Raw genomic sequence first — 21,690 nt, forward strand, 5'->3', positions numbered from 1 at the left:
CTCTGTACACAGCAGAGAGTTCCAGGCTCTGTACCATACCTGTCAACCTTCCCGCTTTCCCCGGGTTTCTCCCGTATTTTACCCTTCTTTCCCATCGTCCTCCCGTTTCAATATTTTCCCGTAAATGTCCCGTATTTTGCCCTTCTTACAAAAAAGGCTACTCGAGTACTACAACACTGGTGCCAACAGTACTGGTCTCCCCCTCACTGCATAGACATGTTCTCCATAGGCGGTCATGGACCACTGCTTGGTCTCGAGGTTGTAGCATTCTGCAGTGGATATGTCTCATCAGGTCCTCAGTCTCATTAAAGCTACCACAGATCAAAACAAGGATATCAGGGCGGCTAGGTGGTGTAGTGGGCAAGGCGCTCGCCACCAATTCAGGAGACACTGGGTTCGAGCCCAGCTCTCGGCATTGCTATCAGCTTGGCTGGTCGTTCATACTAACACAATTGGCAGTGTTAGGGGTGGGAAAGCTGGTGGGTGGGTCCTGGTCGTTGTAAACAGCGACTCCTACAGTTCGGTCGGGGTGCCTGCTCAGCGAGGATAGGATCTAAGGGGGGTAGTGTGATCCTTCCACACGTTACACCCTCTCCGCGCTGCCAGCTGAAAAGAAGCGGTTGATTGGCTACACGTGTGTCGGAGGATAGCCTCCACTCTCCCAGACCGACTGTGGGGGGTAGGTGCGCAGCGACCAGGAAGGGGATTGGGAATTGGCATAACGACTAACATTGGGATGGGAGAAAAACGGAGGAAAAAGGAGGGGGGGGGATATAAAAAAAAAAAAAAAATTATATCAGGTCCCACGTGGATTTCTTAAAGGAAAACTCCAACATTTTGGGAAATTAGCTTATTTGCCATCTACCCTGGAGTTAGACAAGAAGATACATACCTTTTTTCTTCTCTGTGCATGCAGTAGGAGTAGGAAGACGTGCACGTTAGCCTAGCTTAGCTGGAAGTAGGTTCCTCCATTAGCCTAGTTCCCAACGTCTTCCTACTCCTACTGCATGCACAGAGAAGAAAAAAGTATGCATCGTCTTGTCTAACTCCAGGGTTCCCAAAATGTTGGAGTGTTAAGATACATACCTTTTTCTTCTCTGTGCATGCAGTAGGAGTAGGAAGACGCGCACCGTTAGCGCCTAGCTTAGCGTCAGTCACTGGAAGTAGGTTCCTCCATTAGCCTAGTTCCCAACGTCTTCCTACTCCTACTGCATGCACAGAGAAGAAAAAGGTATGTATCTTCTTGTCTAACTCCAGGGTAGATGCCAAATAAGCTAATTTCCCAAAATGTTGGAGTGTTACTTTAAGATACATGACATAAAAAAACGTTAAAATTAATAAAAAAAACAGTGCCGTCCGTATTCCTTTTATGGATGTGTCTGTATAATGTTAATTCATTTGTTAGATTGCCTGGATGTGCGTGCCTATGAGTCATACTGTAGATGGGGAGGGTAGGGGGGGACCAAAGACACATCATGGGCACAGGGCACAGAATTGCTTGCTACACCTCTGTCTACTCTACTGATGTTAACAGTTAAGTCTGTATCCCATAGATATACAGGTTAACGTTTGACAGCTGATGATGATGATAATAATAATAATTCAAACCTTTATTTATTCTCGAAAAGGACAATTGAGGTCACCCTCATTTTCAATGTTGTTGAGACTTACAGACATTTCAATTAGGGGTGTGTAGTATATTTTTGGACAAATATACATATCCTTAGATGGTTATTGTAGATCTTCTTGTTACCGCTGACAGAGCTGTGTCAACAGTTGAACTGCTGAGTCAGGAAGTCTCACAGGAACTCGCCAGCAACACATGGTTCATTTAAATACAGTGACAATGGATGAAAATATCACAACACTTAGTTACTAAGCAACTAAAGTAAGAGAATAGAACCAGATTTGAATGTCTTGATTACTTTTAACACCTTGACGAGCCTCAAGTGTTATGGTTTGACACCGACCCCAAACGCAACGACACAAGAGAGTAGGATTCAGAGTTGCCAAAAACAAGGGCTTGTTTATTAAGACTAAATAAACAGCACAGACTTGGAAGAGTTCAAACAAAGACTGGAATACAAGCAAGGATGAATGTTGCTGCTCTGCAGCTTCTCCCGGGATGGTAGTCAGGGGAAGCAGACGCTGACGTCAGAGCCGCTCTGCAGACTTCTCTCGGCAGAATCTCCGAGGTGGTTGCGGGACCGAGAGAGAGAGAGGGAGCGAGTTAACTCAGAGTGCAGGTGGAACAGAGCAGGTGAACAGGAGAGGTGACTTGTACCCGAAAACAGAGTTATCCAAGTGACTGAATCTTCGGTGTAAATACACACTGTGAGTAACGTTCCAAACACAATCCCAAGTGATAGATATCTTCGGTGCAAAATAAACACTGTGAGCGAAGTCCCAAAATACAAATCCAATGTGATAATATCTTCGGTGTGTAAACACACAGTGGGAGATGTTAGGCCAAAATATTATCCCAATGAAACAATCCAAAAAAGGCTAAACGCTGGGTGAGTGACTGTCTGATAAAAAGCTGGAAATCTTCAGTGTTATATAAACACACGAAAACGGAATTGGATCAAAGACAGTCATAAAAAACTCACCCAGGCGTTGTGCGTAAAGAGCGTTGGAACAGAATGGAGCGAGCGCGTCGCCTCGGGGAAAGGGTGTCCAAGAGGAATGCTTCTTGAATATCCTGGAGGCAAAGCACAGGGAAACAACAGCAGGCAGCAGGAACGGCGAATGCAACTGAAATATAAAAACGATCCAACAAAACTTGAATGGGGAAACGGGGTATAAATAATACGGGAATGCTTAATTGACAAGCAGTGACAGCTGAGGGATGTGATTGATAAGCGTGTGGACGGGGGAGAACCAATCAACGACATCTCTGGGAAGAAGCGTGTGAATAGGGGAATGAAATGATTAACAGAAAACAAATGGAAAAGAGCGAGAAGGCTTAAAGGAACAGAGCGAGTAAGTGAGCAAAGGACAAAAACCTCACATCAAGGGAATCCAACACAGAGGAGATCCACTCCCGAGGGCTAAGAACAATGGTTCGGCCAGAAAACAGGGACAGCATTCAAGTCACATGGAAATGATAAGCAGCTGTGTCAACAGTAGTTGAGTGAGTGGTTAGAATGCTCTTTTAATTCTCCTAGACCACACAGACAAATGGTTAAAATCAGGATATTGGAAATGTAAGTTCCTATAGTCAAGGAAACGTTGATCAAATGATAAATATCACTGACATTAGGTGGTCAATATAGAGAACATTTTGATATTAAATTAGGCATAGATTAAGAGTGAATTTACTAAAGGGCTAATCTATTGTTTATAAATAATTGAGTTGTCTATCAATATAACTGATTGAATTAATATCATTTAAGGTGATTGGTTAGAAAAGCATGGTTTCATGTCTTCTAGGTACAACAAAAGTAAATACTGTTATAATTTAAAAGATATTATTAGAATATATAGGCTGTAATGAAAACAAGGGCAATTATATTTTTACAAAGTATAAGGTTAATAGATATTCATGATAACGTTGATTTAAAGTGCAATGGTTTGTTAAAGTATTATAACTTATAAGGAAAACCCAAGCTAATCAGGCTCATTTAAGATAATTATTTAGAAAGAACTGTTTTAAAGAATTTATGGCTTATTCTGATCTTAATAAGGAATGTTTTATATGGAAATGTGTGTTCTTGAAAGAGGAAGCTGGAAATTCACCTATTATGTGTATTAAATGTAAGAATAACACTGTTTTTAGTCGTAAAATGAATTGTAATGATTTACTATCTGTAGCCTGGCAGTTAAACAAGCCACGCCTACTTTTTCAAAGTCAAACAGACACTGTTGTGGATTGGAGGAAAACCTGAGCTGAGGTCACTGGCTATGATGTCATCACCCTCGAATCGGCCCTTTTATACAGTAACTGGGGCCCCAGGACTGTGAAGATGAGATCATTGAGAATGCAGCAGGAAGAAGATTGAACAAGAGCCTCGACCACGCTACACATCTACACCGCTATACAGAGAACGAGATCACGGACGACGGTGTTGACAAATACCAATGAACATTCTTGTAACAGTAGTCTGGAGAACCAATGCAAACCTTGAGTTATTGTAACCATTCAGTGTTTTTGAGCAACAGCAAGAGTTTTTACAAAGCAGCCATCGTCTTGCTTCTGTTAATAAACTGCCACAAATCAGGAGCGCATGTCTGGACCTCCATTTCTACCAAGAAGGGTACAGTTGGGTTAATACCAACGCAGGTACATAGAACATTTTACCTTTAAAAGGGTACTACAGGTGTAAAGGTACACGTATCCATACCGAACCGTTTCAGTGTGTACCGTACCGTACTGTATTATTATTATAAAAAAAAAAAACGATTATTAATTTCAATATAGAATATTCGTTGACGGCCCTACAAGTACAATTAGTTACTGCACACTACATCACCCCTGAGTGGAACATACCGAAAACCTGTACCGAACCTTGACTTCAAAACCGAGGTACGTACCGTAACATGGTTTTTGTGTACCGTTACAGCCCTAATTTCAATGCATTTTTTTTTTTTTACAATATAATAATAATAACTATCTATGTACTGTAGCACCTTTCATACATGGACTGCAGCCCAAAGTGCCCCACAGCAAATAGCATAAAATTAACATAGGCATACAATTAGCATACAGTTGACAGAATAAAAACAATGCATAAAGTGCAGACATAAGAATAGGTATAAAAGACAATAAAAGTAGTGCAACATAGAATGTGCAGACATAAGAATAGGCATAAAAGTACAAAAAGTACAGTGTTGCTCGAAGGCATGTGAACCCCCCCCCGGAGCATGTCAACCTCTGGGAGAAGGCCGAGGATCCCAAAGGCTGTGAAAGCTTGTCACAGACTGAGCTTCTTCCCCTCAGCCGCCAGTCTGATCAATGCCTCAGGTCCCCCCCCCCCCCCCCCCGCTCTGCCCCCAAGTGACACTGGCACAATGACACTGACTGCACTGCACTAGTCCTTACTGGAACTCTGCACTCTTCACTTTATATATATATTTATTTAATTGATTAATCCTCCACTGCACTGTTTTTTGTCCTGTGTCTGTGTTGGTGTTTGTCGTTTACTGTGAAAAAAGAAAGGAAAAAATGCATACACTGTATTGCTGCAACAATTATTACTGCAGATTGCCCACGGAGTCTGGACGACGCGAGATGACGCACGAATGAATGTGGACTGTTCCATCAGAAGGGGGAGCTTCGGTGGTAATGTGAGTGGCTACAGACCGCTGCACTTAAATATAAACATTAGTCTACCTGGAGACTCAATGAGGTAATTGTAGATGTCGCCATAAGACGCGTCTGGCCAAATAGTGGGATACTTTTTTCATTATCCTGTTCGGCTGAAAGGACACTGGCCACCAAAGCTCCCCCCTTTGATGGAACAGTCCACATTCATTCGTGCGTCATCTCGCGTTGTCCAGACTCCGTGGGCAATCTGCGCATGTGCATGGGGAATAGGTGCTTTAAAATGGGCTTTTTCTCTGCCGATTTTGTTCTGATCGATTAGGAATGGGTCGCGCCGTGTTCAGGAGATTGAGGCGCATAAAAGTCTATTCGATCATGTCTCTAGCACCCCCACAGCCGTATCTGCAACCACTTACATCACGGCTCTCATCCACATTCATTAATTTGCTCCCCCCGCAATCTCCTCCCCGATTTCAATGTAACGCGGAAGTGTAGTGGTCTATAAAAGCCCCTCATGGCATATCTGCAGCAGTGGCGGCTGGCCACTAGGGGCGCTGGAGCGCTGCCCCCCCTGGTAAAGAGAGCAGGAGAAGAAGAAAATTTTTAATTTTTATTTAAATTTTAGACCCTTAAAAATAAAATAAACATGTTTAAAATGAATAATATTTACTCATTTTAAGTGTGTTTGTGTTTCCAATGCACAATATAACGTTAATATATCAAATATAAATAATTGTTTTGTGATTCACATGACGTCACTGTCTGATATGAGAGTAGACTCTCTGAGGCTGGGTGAGACGTATCGCGCACACAGTGGGCGTGCACTGGTTTCATCGCTGTATCCACGCAGCCAATTAAATAGGTCTAGCAAATACATTTCGCCTATCAGTTTGTTCAAATATGATGTAATATGATGGAATCGGAGCGAGTTTTCTAGCGCACCAAGCAAGCAGGGTCCTTCCGGATGATCGGATCCTTCCGGTGTTGTAGTCCGGATATTTTGCTACCTTGGCTGGTAACTGGATGCAGCTAACGACGGTGGACTGTTTAAACGTGACTGGAGTTTCTTTTTTAGTGGATTTAAAAAAAAGTGGATTATGGCTGTTGTGGACTGGACAGCTGAATATCTCGCCCCGTTCAACTCTTGTGATGGTAAGTAAGTCTTGTAACGATAGCTTGCCTTGGATTCCACGTCATGCAGCTGTGTGTGTCTGTGTGAGAGAGAGAGATAAAGGGGGTCAGGGATACTAATTAATTTCGCAGCGGGGGGGCATAATCACCCGGACAATATAATGGTAACTTGTTTAAAATGACAAGATATACATCTGTGATTATTATTGGACGGATCTGAATATGAAAGAGAGAGAGAGAGAGAGAGAGAGAGAGAGAGAGAGAGAGAGAGAGAGAGAGAGAGAGAGAGATAGAGAGAGAGAGAGAGAGAGAGAGAGAGAGAGAGACCTGGGCGTGCGTGTTTGTGTAGGGCTATTGGAAACGTGGCTGCATTGACTGACTGTGATCATATATTGATTGATGGCAATGGTGATAGTTGTACTCTACCTACTTAAATATTCGCCAATGCGTGCCTCGGTACATGTTTGCAAAATGTTTGGTATAGCGCCCCCCCTGGAGAAGAATTCACCAGCCGCCACTGATCTGGAGCCATTCAGTACCACCACACTGACATAACAATGGATGAATGCATGGAGGGAGGGCCGCCTGGTGCCAGGTGCCGGTTACCGGGTTGAACTTGCAAACAGCGTTGAAATAGGCAATGCCGCCAAAGCAGTAGATGAAGCCACTGAGGAAAGCCAGAGGACTCAGTCTCCTCATCACTGGTTCACCCAGCAGTCTGCTCTGGGATCGTATGCATCAGTACCATCGATTGGACCATCATCATCAGACTTCAAAATTGCGAGAGTAACACCCCTGCACAAAAAGGGCAGCAAATTAGACACAGGCAACTACCACCCTGTTTCTATTCTTACCTCCATCTCGAAAGTCATGGAAAGAATAGTATACGAACAGGTCAAAAAGTACCTTGCAGAAAAAAATTGAATCTACGAATTCCAATCTGGCTTCAGAACATCCCACTCCACTGACACATGCCTTCTCTATTTGAACGACCACATCAAACAAGAGGTGGACGCGTGCAAATACTGCGGCATGGTCATGCTGGACCTACAAAAGGCCTTCGACACTGTCAATCACTCCATTCTGATTGACAAGCTAAAAGCAATTGGTTTTGATAGTCTATCAGTGAGCAATCCTACCTGGAGGGGAGAGAACAGATGGTGGAGGTAAACGGTACCCTACCCCCCCCCCTCCCAGTGAGCTGTGGTATTCCACAAGGAAGCATACTAGGACCGCTACTGTTCCTAATTTATGCAGATGACATGTTGTCAGCTTGTGACTGCAACTTGTTCCTGTTCGCGGATGACTCAGCCCTGCTGGTCTCTGACAAGAACAAGTTACAGGTTGAAAAAACCCTCAGCTCTGAACTAGGCAAAATCTGCACCTGGCTCGCTGATAACAAACTATCATTACACCTGGGTAAAACAGAATCCATTCTCTTCGGTTCAAATAACAAACTCAGCAAGACCGACGGCTTCTCAGTTACAGTGGGTGACAATATTGTCACAAGGAAAGATGAAATTACATACCTAGGTTCCATCCTAGAAGCAAATCTTTCCTGTGACAAAATGGCATCCAATGTAATAAAAAAAGTCAACCAACGAACTTGATTCTTGTACCGGATCTCCTCTCTGGTAAACAAGAATACCCTGAAGACTCTGGCAGGAGCACTCATTCAAGGGTACTGCGACTATGCTTGCACCTCATGGTACCAAAGCACCTCAAAGGCGCTGAAAACAAAATTACAAACATCACAAAACAAACTGGTCAGACAACTACTTGACCTTACTCCTAGAACCCACCTCACCCCTGCCCACTTTGACAACCTAGGATGGCTTAGAGTAAAGGACAGAGTACAGCAACTTGCAATGGGCCTGGTCTACAAGATACACTACACGACTAAGGTACCCATGTACATGTCAAAATACTTCCCAAAGGTCAGTGAATACCACGACCACAACACCAGAGGGAGCTCCACAAATCATGTTAAACCCAGATTCGGCTCAAACAAGGGACTAAACACGTTTCACAATTATGCCACATCAATGTGGAACGCCCTACCCACAGCTGTAAAGGAATGTGAATCACTACCCACTTTCAAAACCACTCCAAAGAGCACCTACGAGAGACTGCAATTCTAAACTGGCCCCTGTAAATGTCCTAACACAACCCCCTCCAATGTACAATAAATGTCCTATTAAACCCAACCAGGAAGGGAGGGAAGGGAATTGGCATAACGACTAATTTGGGATGGGAGACAAATACAGAAAAAAGGGGGAGAAAAAGTAGATCAACAAAAAAAAATTAGGCAGGTGTGGGCAGGCCAGTGGGAAATGGTTTAAGAAGAAGAAGAAGTCTTTATTTGTCATGCAGCAACACACACATGTAAGATGGGCGATACACAGGAACACACACACTCCGCTCCCGGGGACCAATCCAAGTGCTCCTGTCCGTCTTCGTCAGGGACGCGACAGAGTTAGCGATTTGTTCTGTGTGTTTTTCCTTTGGGTTTATCTCTTTTTGGGGGGGGGGATCATGCAAACTCCACACAGAAAGGCCCGGGAGATACCCCACCTGGGTACCTGGCAACCCGGCAACCTGGTCCCCAACTGGGAATCGAACCCAGGACCTTCTTGCTGTGAGGCGACAGTGTTACCCACTACACCGCCGTGTCACCATAGTTATGGGAGGGTTTGTTCATGTTGAGGTCATACATGGCCCTCCAGACATTGTTAACGACAGGTCTACAGTCTGTGTCCTTCACCAGAGCATGGATTTGCACTGTCATGAAATAGTTAGTAGTCATCAAAGCCAGACGAACCTGGGTAGAGACCAGCAGACAGCAGTTAAAATGGAGACACGCTTTGGCAAACTTCTACTCCAATCGTTCCCAAACTTTTTCAAGCCAAGGATCAAACAGATCAACAATAGACTGCACACCCATTCGATTCGTTTATTTGTCCCTGGGACCTCCATCCCATGAGAGAAGAAACCTATGGAATCAGAATGGATTAGGTATAGGCAGGGATTTGTGGTTGACTAGTTTTGAAAAATGTACCCTTGAGATGAACAACCATTTATTTTAATTTTGAAATGTTCTGTACAGCTGGTGTTTTGCACCGTTTGTTTTGGACTTTTGCTGATACAATACATAGATATACTATTGACTATAACATAATGTACTTTTTTCTGTGGTTGATTAGTACTTTACTTACATATTGTGAGCAAGATCAGGCTGACACATGAACTCAAAATAAATTTGGTAAAGGAAACTAAACTACATTTTCAAATTAGTTGAGTAGTTCAATGTTTCAATGTTTGACTCCCATGAACATTTTTGAATGAATAAGAAAGTAGATGGGTAGGAGCAAGTCCCTAGGAGCCAGGATGAAGAGTGCGTCATGGTGCTGGCTTCCTTCCTCTAATTAACTAATATAATACTAATTGTTGGAGATCTTCCACTTTATATCACTTCATTATTGGACCGGTCCTCTGGACCTCATCATACTCGCTCCAATGAATTTATACTGAACTTGGGAAATCTGCTTTTAGCTTCTGTACCCTGGACACGTGGAGCATCTCACAATGTACTATAACATACTACATTAGTATCCTTTGGACGGTTTAAATCTTTAATGACCAACCATTTCAGACAGCAGTTAAAACCGAGACACGCTTGTGCTTCATACTCATTTGGAAATTGGGTGTAGGCCCTACGGCAAACTTGTACTCCAATCGTTCCCAAACTCTTTCAAGCCAAGGATCAAACAGATCAACAATAGACTATGCACACCCATTCGATTCGTTTTTTGTGTCTCTGTGACCTCCATCTGAGAATATTCTAGCTGTTCAATGTGATTTAGTTCTGAATTATTTTAATTCTATGGGGAGATAACAGAGGAGAGAGGGAAAGCTATATGCTTTGAATATTCATTACTATATTTGTTCATTGGGTTTACTTCTAGTCATTTAAATGACAAATTGAAAATAAAACTATTCCTGTTTAAGCCCTGGGAGCCCCACAATGACCCTTCGGTGGCCCCGGCCCCCAGCCCATCGCTCCTTTACCGTGTACAACAGCACAGCGATGTGGGCTTTGTGCTCGTCAGGTGAGTGGCTAATCCAGCTGGTCCTGTTCTGTGATGTTTGCCAGTTCCTGCAGAGTCACAGGAAGCCACAGCAGGCTACACCAATGACGCGATACTGGTCTGCAGCTCATCAAAAGTGCCACCTTTTCGTCTGTCACAGCCACAGAGCAGGTGTAAGTGTATTCAATTATCAGCCGCATTATATCCAGGGATACATCAGGTCTGCTGTAGACCATTTTCTATGTGGGGTGCCAGCTGTTTGAGAAAAGAAAGCTATGGAATCAGAATGGATTACTGTAGGTATAGGCAGGGATTTGTGGTCGACTAGTTTTGAAAAATTAACCCTTCAGATGAACAACCATTTATGTTCATTTTTAAATGTTCTGTACAGCCGGTGTGTTGCACCGTTTGTTTTGGACTTTTTCCTATTGGCTATAACATAATGTACTTTTTTCTGTGGTTGATTAGTACTTTACTTACATATTGTAAGCGAGATCGGGCTGACACATTAACTCAAAATACATTTGGTGAAGGAAACTAAACTACATTTTCAAATTAGTTGAGTAGTTCAATGTTTCAATGACTCCCGTGAAAAATGGAAATGAATAAGAAAGTAGATGGGTAGGAGCAGGTCCCTATAGGAGCCAGGATGAAGAGTGCGTCATGGTGCTGGCTTCCTTCCTCCAAATTAACTAATATAGTACTAATTGTTGGAGATCTTCCACTTTATATCACTTCATTATTGGACCGGTCCTCTGGACCTCATCATACTCGCTCCAATGAATTTATACTGAACTTGGGAAATCTGCGTTTAGCTTCTGTACCCTGGACACGTGGAGCATCTCCCAATGTACTATAACATACATTCCTTTGGACAGTTTAAATCTTTGATGACCAACCGTTTCACCCCAGTCTGCAGTTGTTTTTAATTGTTTTATTGATTGAATTCCTTATTTATTTTTATTCTTTTTGTCATCATCTGAAATGAGAGTCAAACTCGCAATGATTTTCGAGTCTAAATAACGGTTGAACAATTAACTGTTCTGTTTTGGAGCCAGGAACACTGCCTATACCTAATCTACTGGCCCGTTTATAAAATACTTTTCCTCTTGGGAAAAGCAGGCAGGGAAGCGAATAATGAATAAAACATTAGGTGAGCGCGCGCTATGACCAACAAAAGCAGCGCGTTGAATACAAGAGAAGAGGTGATGTAAAAAAGAAAAAATACTAGTTTAGACTATAGTTTCTTTGCAAACAAACTTTAAATGTTCCACAGATTAAAGGAAGTCATATATAATTGAAAATATACATAATATGTCCCCTTTAAGGTAAAGAAAATTAGGTTAAAGGAACACGCCAACATTATAGGAAATGCGCTTACCGTCTTCTCCAGAGTCAGATAAGAAGATAGATACCAATTTCCTGGATACCATTTTGTGCATTCAGTAGAAAGCTATCCGGCTGTCTAGCCTAGCCTAGCTTAGCACTAATGACTAGTATCCGCTTCCATTAATTTGTGCTAGGCTAGGCTAGCTTACAGCCGGATAGCTTTCTACTGAACACACAGAGAGCAAGGCACAGATCTTCTTGTCTGACTCTGGAGAAGACGGTGAGCGCATTTCCCATAATGTTGACGTGTTCCTTTAAGGTTAGGGTACATTATTATGAAACTGCTCACAACAAGGTCTGTGGATTGTCTTGAATTTTGGAAAGAGACACTTCCTTTGAGGTAGAGCAGTCGTCTGGTAAAACCTGGAGGTTTCCGGTTCGATTCCCACTCCTCCCAGGCAGCGAGTCGAAGTGTCCTTGAGCAAGACACTTACCTCTAACTGCTTCCGATGAGCAGGTTGGCACCTTGCATGGTTGCCTCCGCTATCGGTGTGTGAATGTGTGAGTGAATGGGTAAAATTGTGAGGAGCAAAAATTGTTAAGTGCTTTGGATAAAAGCGCTATATAAATGCACCATTTACCATTCAACTAAGTGCAATTCAGGAATAACACAGGATGTTACTAAATACTTCCATGTGGTTGGATGCCCAGATGACGGCCTGGGTGATGGGGCCACTGGAGACTCCGCCAGCTACAGCCAAGCACGACGCCGACAAGATGTTCCTTTTAAAACTTTTCCAACTGTTGGAAATGGAGAAGGCGGATGGTCTCCTGTCATTCAGCGGCCTCGGCGATGGTAAGCCTCCCGAACTGATGGGCAGAATGTTTTAGATTCCCATTTCCTTTTCACTCACGTTCTCCTGCGGCAGCTCCCACCGCCTGTGCTCACCGCCCTAGCCAGCTCCCCACTCTCCTCCGCCAAGGACTACTGTGCGCTGGCTACTGAAGTGGACATGATTTTGTCAAACTGTGCAACGCAGGTGTAACCGGTTGCATCTAGCGTTCTGTGGTTTAGATGAAGAGGCACAGACGAGGATATCTTCGGAAGTGATCTGCTTTTATTGCAACTCATGAAGACAAATAAAAAGGCAATAGATTCCCTGAACAGATTGCCCATGAACTAATTCTCCACTCCTCTTCCCAAGGGATTATTTTAGCTACAGTACAACGACATGTTCCACAATATTGTTAGCTCATTGACTATAGCCAAACCGATTACGTTGCTGTGTACAGTAGGATTTCAAAGTGGAACGAACACCATATTAGTTTGTACATAGAACCTTTATCACGCAATCAACTAAATAAAAGACATACCTAAAGACAAATAAAAGGGGAATAGATTCCTTGAACAGATTGATTGATTGATTGAAAACTTTATTAACAGATTGCAGAATGGGTACAATACAGTACAGCTCAATACAACAACTGCTAAGAGGATGAAGACCAGAAAAAGACTTTCGTCTTGTTTACATCAGGGTCCTCCATTTTCAACTCATCAAAACATTTAGAGACATACAAATATAAGTACTATGTAAGAAAGAGAGAACATCATAAAGATAGAAAACAAAAGGAGAGGAAAATGTACATTAGAGGGGGCTGGGGTTGGGTGGGGGGGGAGGGGATTTTGACCGGGGCCAGTTTCTAATTTCAGCCACCCCGTAGGTGCTCTTTGAGAGCGGTTTTGAAGGAGGGTAGTGATTCACATTCCTTTACGGCTGTTGGTAAGGCGTATTTTTCTGCTTATAAAGAAAATAAAATGTATTATATAACTTGATATTTCAAATGGTTGCCCATGAACTAATTATCCACTCCTATACTCCTATACAAAGTTGATAGAGAGGGGGGGGGGGGGGGGGGGGTATTAGGATGATCACTCAAAGATCAGGTGCACGCTAACATAGCTATCAAAGTTAATGTTTTCTGTGGCATCAAAACACAATAATGCAATCTATACATTATTATTTACATCACAGTTCCATTAAACAATATAGTAAACATAACTAATATAAAGAATAGTACACTATAGGATGATTATTGAGTGGGTCACTGAAATGGGGTAAAATAAATGTACACACCTCTTCCCAAGATAATCAGAATGAAGGGAAGAGGAAAGGGGGAGACAGGAAACGTATGGGGGAAGTACAGAAGGAGGCGGAGTTAAATCACTGAACACACATACATGGAAAGTGTCACACAAGGAAACTAAACGGCAGGTAATTCAACAACAATAAAGGACACTTTTGTGTAATTATAATTAAAGGTATATTACACCCTGTTACACATAATACTTACTGCTGTATATTTGATTCTGTTACACAGACACACACATCGCTAAATCCCTCCCGCTATGTGGCAGTACCATACCCAGGCCCGGACTGGCCATCGGGAGCACCGGGAGTTTTCCCGGTGGCCTGGCCTGCACAGATAAAAAAAAATTATATAATTTAAAAAAAAATTTATGCCAGGCCATTGTTTCTAGTTGTGGCGGCGGCGCGGCGCAATAGTTTAGATAACCAGGTGGGTGGGGAACAACCAGGATTTCACTGTCTGCGACAGAGTTGGAGAACTATCTGACTCTCTCTCCCTCACGCGGACACACACACACACAATGGAGCCGTGCTGCCGCTTGTGATTGGTGGAGGCGGGACCAGGCGATACAACTGATTGACAGTGGAGGCGGCGAATGGAATGGCAGATGGCACACTCCCAAAAGGAGTTGTTAAATCTGACATTACAAAAAACAATATGTGGTGGTTATGATTGGGGCTGAAGTTGAATAAACAATTTATGAAAGAGAGAGTCAAAATTATTCCAAGATAATTCAAAGATTACACACCTTTGCCACATCGGCTACAAACATAATCACTGCAAAGTTATCAAACAAATAAGAATCTGATCAGACACAAGGGTTAAGTTGTTTCAGTCAGTGAGCTCATACTTTGAGCTAATTTTATAGTTAAAATGATTGAGACAACGCAATCTTTTGTCTTCGTTGTGCATACATGCGTGTGCTCACCACACGTGAAACGTGATACATGTGTCACTATTCTGGCAGTGGCTACTGTTATTATAGTATTATAATGAAAGGTCTGTTATTTAATGTTTGTGTAAAGGGCTATTTTAACTGTTGATGGGTAGTGCATCAGTAAAGTGAATATGGTATTATGCTCTTGACTTGTTTGAATAGGTGGAGAGAGTGGTTAACTGTATTATAATAGTAAATAGAAAAATATGTTGTGCTCTTGCTTTTTTCTTTTTGAAGGTGGAGAGAGTACCATTGCTAGTGCCACAACAGTTTTATTTGAGGTTCATAACAGTACATTGTACTAAGCAATTGTTGGCTCATTAGTTTGTGATTCACATGCACTAAAATTCACCAGAATGCAGGAAATTAAGTCTTTGTAACTAAAATCTTCCGGGTGGGGGACCCCCAGACCCCCCGCTTAAAAAGTGGCCTGATTGGGGCTATATTTCGCGCTATATCTCCCGGTATGAATTATTTCCCCAGTCCGGCCCTGACCATACCTATCAACTCAAGTCAGCTTGAGTGTTCCTTTATTAATCCCCTTGGGGGATTTGTTAGATCTCTCACAACCACCAATGCGGCATCATATCCATCCATCCATTCATTCATTCATTGAATCTTGTTTTAGACCAAAACTACATTGAGGAGCAGCCCTCATTTCCAATGTTGTTGAGTATTTACAATCACATCATCATCATCATCATCATCATCATCATCATCATCATCATCATCATCATCATCATCATCATCATCATCATCATCAATAGATTTTACAAAGTACAGCCTGAAAATACAAATAATTATTACCCTTGTGTCATCATCACATACTGAGCACACATTAGGAACAAACACATAATTCAAATGTAACGTTAGCGCCCACCACATCAAGTACATCTACACAAAATATAAGAGTTGTAGGTCAGAAAGGATGGAATAGATTTACCAACAAAAAAGGTGTTTAGCCTGCTCATACCTTAAAAGTGTGGGGCAGCACGAATAACTTGGCTCTGCTAATGTATATCGTGCTTCCATTCAAACAGACGGCAACAAACAAGAAGTCAAGTCTCACTCACTTCCTCTACAATACTCTGGCAATACCTGGCCAGGGTACTCCTTGGTCCTAGTGCCCCCAAGTTACACTATATGTTATGTGTGCACATGTATTTTATATGTTAATAAAATTGCATTTATCTATAGTCCTAATTCTGTCACTGTTTGATGTCACAAAGAAGGGTGTATCCGAAAGCTGTCTACAACATTTGTAACAGGTGATGAAAAAGTCAACAAATAATTAACTGTATTAGACATTTGATAATGATGAATAGGCTTCACTTTAGATTAGGGCACACAATAGCATCTGCAAATGATTTATAGCAGTGCTGTCAGGCGATTAAAAAAATGTATCTAATTAATTACAGTTTTTGTAATTAATTTATCTAATTAATTGCATTTTAATCGCATAACCATTTTAAGCCTGATATTCTATTAGTCTATAATCATATTTCAAATTGCATGTGTCTGGATGGCAGAATTCAGTACTGTATCTACAAAACCTTCTGTTTAATCATGTTATGGTTTGTAACCGACCCCAATCGCACAACACAAGACAGGTATGAGAGTAAGCCAAAACAGGGCAAATATTTATTATAGAACAAAAAGCGGCACAGCCCCTTTAAGGGAGAACACAAAAACACTAAAGTCAATGAAATATGGAAAATGCGGCACTGTGCCTTTAAGAGGCGAACAGGCTAAGGGACTAAGGCTAAGGGCCAGGGCTAAGTGTCAGGACCAGGATCAGGGGCACTGGAGAGGGGGACAGGGACAGAGGCCCGGAGAGGCGGGCTGGAGACAGGGACAGAGAACAGGGTTAAGGCCTTGGACAGGGCGAGGGCCAGAGCTGCTTACAGGGATGAGGACAGGGTTCCGACGGCGGAGGCCTGGCACGGGGACAGGGGCCCGACGGCGGAGGCCTGGCACGGGGACAGGGGCCCGACGGCGGGGGCCTGGCACGGGAACAGGGGCCCGACAGCGGGGCCTGGCACGGAGATCCTCCTCCTCCTCTTCGGATGCTGCAGACGGGCAGCGCAGAACAAAGGGGGTCCCAGGGGACCGGGATGGGAACAGATGCCATCCTCCCGTGGAAAATAGGGAGCGATGACGCGCCGGCTTGACGTCTGGAGTGGGAACACTGGAAAACCTCCCGTAGAGAATTAGAGAGCGAAGACGGTGTCCCACTCCAGGCAAACGGCGACAGGTGGTGATGGCTGGCACGTCGTCTCACGCCGGAGACGCGGCAGGTGATGGTAACGTACAGGATGGTAACGTACAGAACTCCATGAACACACAGTGTACACAGATACAGATACAGAACGAACACAGAGTCCAGAACACAGAACGACCCGACAAGGACTGGAGGGGAGTCTGCAACCTATGTACTCTCCCGAGGTGATTGCAAACTCCCAACAGGTGCGTGAAGGTAGAGGATCAAGGATGTCCAAGGGTGGGGGCTGGTGAAGAGTAGAGGAGAGTAAATCATCGCAAGGGTGGGGGCTGTTGAGGAGAGTAGACAGGGAAAACACAGGAAAAAGGGTCCAGGGAACAGGCGAATCCTCACAAATCATCTTCCATTTATTCATTTGCTTTGATTTTTCAGGTCTGGTCAATTTTAAGATAAAGATAAAAAAGATTTAATTGATATTCTCATTTGGTTCATTACAATTTACTCAAGCCTAGTAACAGACACAGTATTTCTGACCCTGGGAATACATTCCCTGAGATCCATAGATGTCCCTAGAATCAGATACCAAGAACATGCAAATGGACCATATTAAAAAAAAAATCTGTAAATGTGTATTCTACGTTCTTATGGAATGAATGAGATTAAAAAATATTAAAAATAAATAAATAAATAAAACATTTTCTTTAATGAATTTTGAGTTAATTTTCATAAAGCGATAATTTTCTGTGTAATTAATTAATCTAATTAACGCGATAAACTGACAGCCCTAATTTATAGATGTTTTATGAATGTTTTAACAAATAATTTGTTAAACATGAAAAGACAAGTCTGGTAATTGCTTTGTGTGTATTCATAAAAGTCCATAAATAAACAAACTATTATACATTTGTTAATGATGAATAGGCTTCACTTTAGATTAGGGCACACAATAGCATCTGCAAATGATTTATAGATGTTTTATGAATGTCTTAACAAATCATTTGTTGAACATGAACAAATAAAGGGAGGTACAGCAGTCTGTTATTTAATGATGAACAAATCAAGTACAAACAATGTTGATAATGAGTTATAAATAATGTAGAACAAATTTTTAAATGTTATACAAATTATTCAATAAAGTTGTCTGAATCTGAAAAATATAGTTATAAATGATTTCATAATAATTTACGAATGTATATAAATGGTTTGTTCATGATTAGTTCATTATCTACAAATACCTTATAAAGGTCTTATAACTGAGTGTTATTATAAAGTGTTACCTGTGGCTTTTGGGACATATTTGTATATTTTGTGAGCTCTAGGTCTTTGCGCTATTTGTTATATAAGCCTATCTTTTGTGTTCTTTTGTGGTACATGTTTTTGCACATTTCTGTATTAACCCTAACCTGTATATATTTGTTTCTCCTTTTGTCACCCAGCCTATGGTGATTATCATTCTGTGTATTAACATTTAGTTTTCGCACACAGGGACAATTGAGGACAGGAAGATACCCTGGGGTCTACATTTTGCATCACGTAGGTGACCTGATGTTAGAGACACCAGCTTAGAGTGAGCACCACCACCTGTACTTTTGGGCGCTTGTCGCCTGTAAAGAGGGGGGGTGGGTTTTCTTTTCCTTTTTGTGTATTGATTTGGTGCCACTGGTAGTCCTCCTTTCTCTCTGTGTTGCTGTGTTTTTGTAAATAAATACTATTATTTTGCAAACTGTTTCATGGTTTTGTGTCACTACACCCTCACCTACTATGTCTGTTGCCTTGTGTTGCGTCCCCATACTGGGGTGCGTAACAGGTACCATGCAGACAGGTTTAGCAAACAGTAATGTTCGACAGGTGTGAGCAGGAGCACTCCTTGTGCTCCACAGGAACGTCCTGGCGGGCGGTGTCTCGTGAGACAGCGTAGGCCGGCAGCAGATGGTCCTGGGCACAGGGAGACAGAGGTTAGAACAAGGCAGGGAATCAGACAGAGCAGCAAGGTAGGTTACGTCCTCGTACCTAGGTAGGTATAGCAACACTCAGACGGTGAGTGGCAGGCACCGCAGGGCTCATATCAGAGCTGGTGATGACCTGACGAGTCTCAGGTATGCAGATAGGGCTTGGCTGACAGCATGTGAACATATCGACAGAAAGCTGCCCATATAAGGGCGTGGAAGCAGGGGGAGAGAGAGAGGCTCTGGCCGTGATTGTGACACACATGGTATTTAAATGAATATCTCCAAGGTATTTGTATTCTGTGACTCTTTCAATGTCAGACCCATTCACAGTAAATATACAAAAGTCATTGTAGGGCGGTTAGGTGGCCGAGCGGAGATTGCGTTCGTCACCAGCCCCGGAGCTGAGCTGGATTTGCCTGTTCGAATCCAGCTCACAGCTCCGGGGTTGTCACCAGCTTGGCTGGCCGTCTGCACTGATACAATTGGCTGTATCAGAGGGTGGGAGAAGCTGGCGGGGTGGGTCCGGGTCGTTGTAAACAGCGACTCCTACAGTTCGGTCGGGGCGCCTGCTAAGCGCGGATTGGACGTGAGGGGGATAGTGTGGTCCTCCCACACGCTACGCCCTCTCAATGAGAATCCGCGCTGCCAGGTGAAAAGAAGCGGTGATTGGCTGGACGTGTGTCGGAGGAAGCACGTGGTAGCCTCCACTCTCCCAGATGATCTGACTGTGGGGGGTAAGTGCGCAGCGATCAGGAAGGGACTGGGAATTGGCATACGACTAACATTGGGATGGGAGAAAATCGTAGGAAAATGGAGGGGGAAAAAGACCAAAAAAAAAAAAAAAAAAAAAAAGTCATTGTAAACTATATATCTGGATCTAGAGAACAACATACGCACCAATTTAAGACTAATAATTAATAATACATTTAATGTATATAGCACACTTGAAACTCACTGAGATCTCAAGGTGCTTAAAGTAAGTGCATCTATGACTCACCAATGTATGTTACCCTCATTACCTATTGATTTGAGCAAACAAAATGGACTAAATCATTCTTTGTTTTTGTGCTTCTGTTCCAACACAGAATGAAGCCTGTGCTTCTTTCAAGGTGAAATACCCCCTCGTTAAAGGAGCACTTCACAAAAAAAACACAAAAGAAACAATGCTGATATATTTTGCACATAATCTCATTGTATAGATCATTGTATTAATTACAGCCACAATGAAATTATAAGGTAGCAGTCTCTATAATACAAGGCATTGCTATTTTTTAATCAACATCATTTCATGGGCTACCCCGTGCCCTGCAGTTAGACCCACTCATCCGCAGTAACACATTCTAGAATGTGCCAGCATAGAATTGTTGATATTTGTGTAGTCGTGGCTACTTATTTATTACTATTTATTATTATTATTGCACTCACCCCTACTGTAACAGGTTTATCTTGATGCAGCCCTGGTCTGTGTTGAGGTTGAAGTTAGCCAACCATTAGCTTCGGCCATTTGTTTGTTGTATAATTTATAGTATTGTAACGATCTCCGTTATTGACGACTCACCGACTCAGGGGGTTAGTTCTCACGTTAATGGTTTATTGCAGTTCTCTGGTTACAGCATACAAACTGGGTGCATCACCTCTCGTTGTTCCCAACTAACTGCCTCTGAACTTCCCATAGTGCTAAGAGAGCGCACTCTGGGTGCCACACCCTCTTATATGATATCCTCACCCCAGGTCAGCCCCCGCACTCCAGCCTCTGTCACCCCATGGCTTGCACGACCAATAGCGTCGCTGCCAGCCCGAGATGGCGGAGTGCTGAGTGACAGCTCAGCTGACCAATGACCCCCAAACTCAGGGTTGTTACAGTATGTATGTAAAGCCATTTGCAGATACATAAATAACAGAAACACATGTTATGAGTAAAATGTTCATTGAGACACATTTTTACAAACTACTGATTAGTTGTCGCTGTGCTCTCCCACAATTCACCATACTGTACCTCTCTGGTGAACACCTGGAACTGCCTAACCGGAGCTGAGAGAGTCCAAGTCTATTTCTAGGAGGGGTTCCCGAGGGAATGTGCCATGTGTGGTTGAGTGCAGGGGTGTTTTGATGTTATCTACGTCATTTCATTGAGCTGTAACACAACACCAGTCCCGGCGCCATGGGCGGGCATTAGGGGGCCTGGCCCGCCCACTGAGTCAGCTGTGCCCACCCTGGCAAAAAAAAAAAAAAAAACGTTTTTTTTTTTTTTTTTTTTTTTTTTTTTTTATCAAAGTCAACTATCCAAATCCTTAGTCTGGGACAGCCCTAGTGGGCACTGATGTCAACAACAACACTACTGAAGCTAGCACGGCACTCTGTGAGAATTAATTTTCTACCCTCAAGAACGTCTTTACAGAACATCGCCTTAGTATGCTTCATCGACGCAACTAAGGCCAATTAAATTCAGTTAGCATTTGAGAAGGACTTAACAAAAAAGTTCAGTAATGAGTGGAGGGGGAGTGTTTTTTTTTTTGCTTTTTTTTTTAAAGATTTATTTTTTGGCGTTTTATCGCTTTATTTCTACTGGGCAGTCCAGTAGGGAGAGACAGATGAGGAATGGGAGACAGAGTGGGGGGAAGACA

This window comes from Notolepis coatsorum (assembly GCF_963971535.1).
Source record: "Notolepis coatsorum genome assembly, chromosome: 1".
NCBI classification, from domain to species: domain Eukaryota; kingdom Metazoa; phylum Chordata; class Actinopteri; order Aulopiformes; family Paralepididae; genus Notolepis; species Notolepis coatsorum.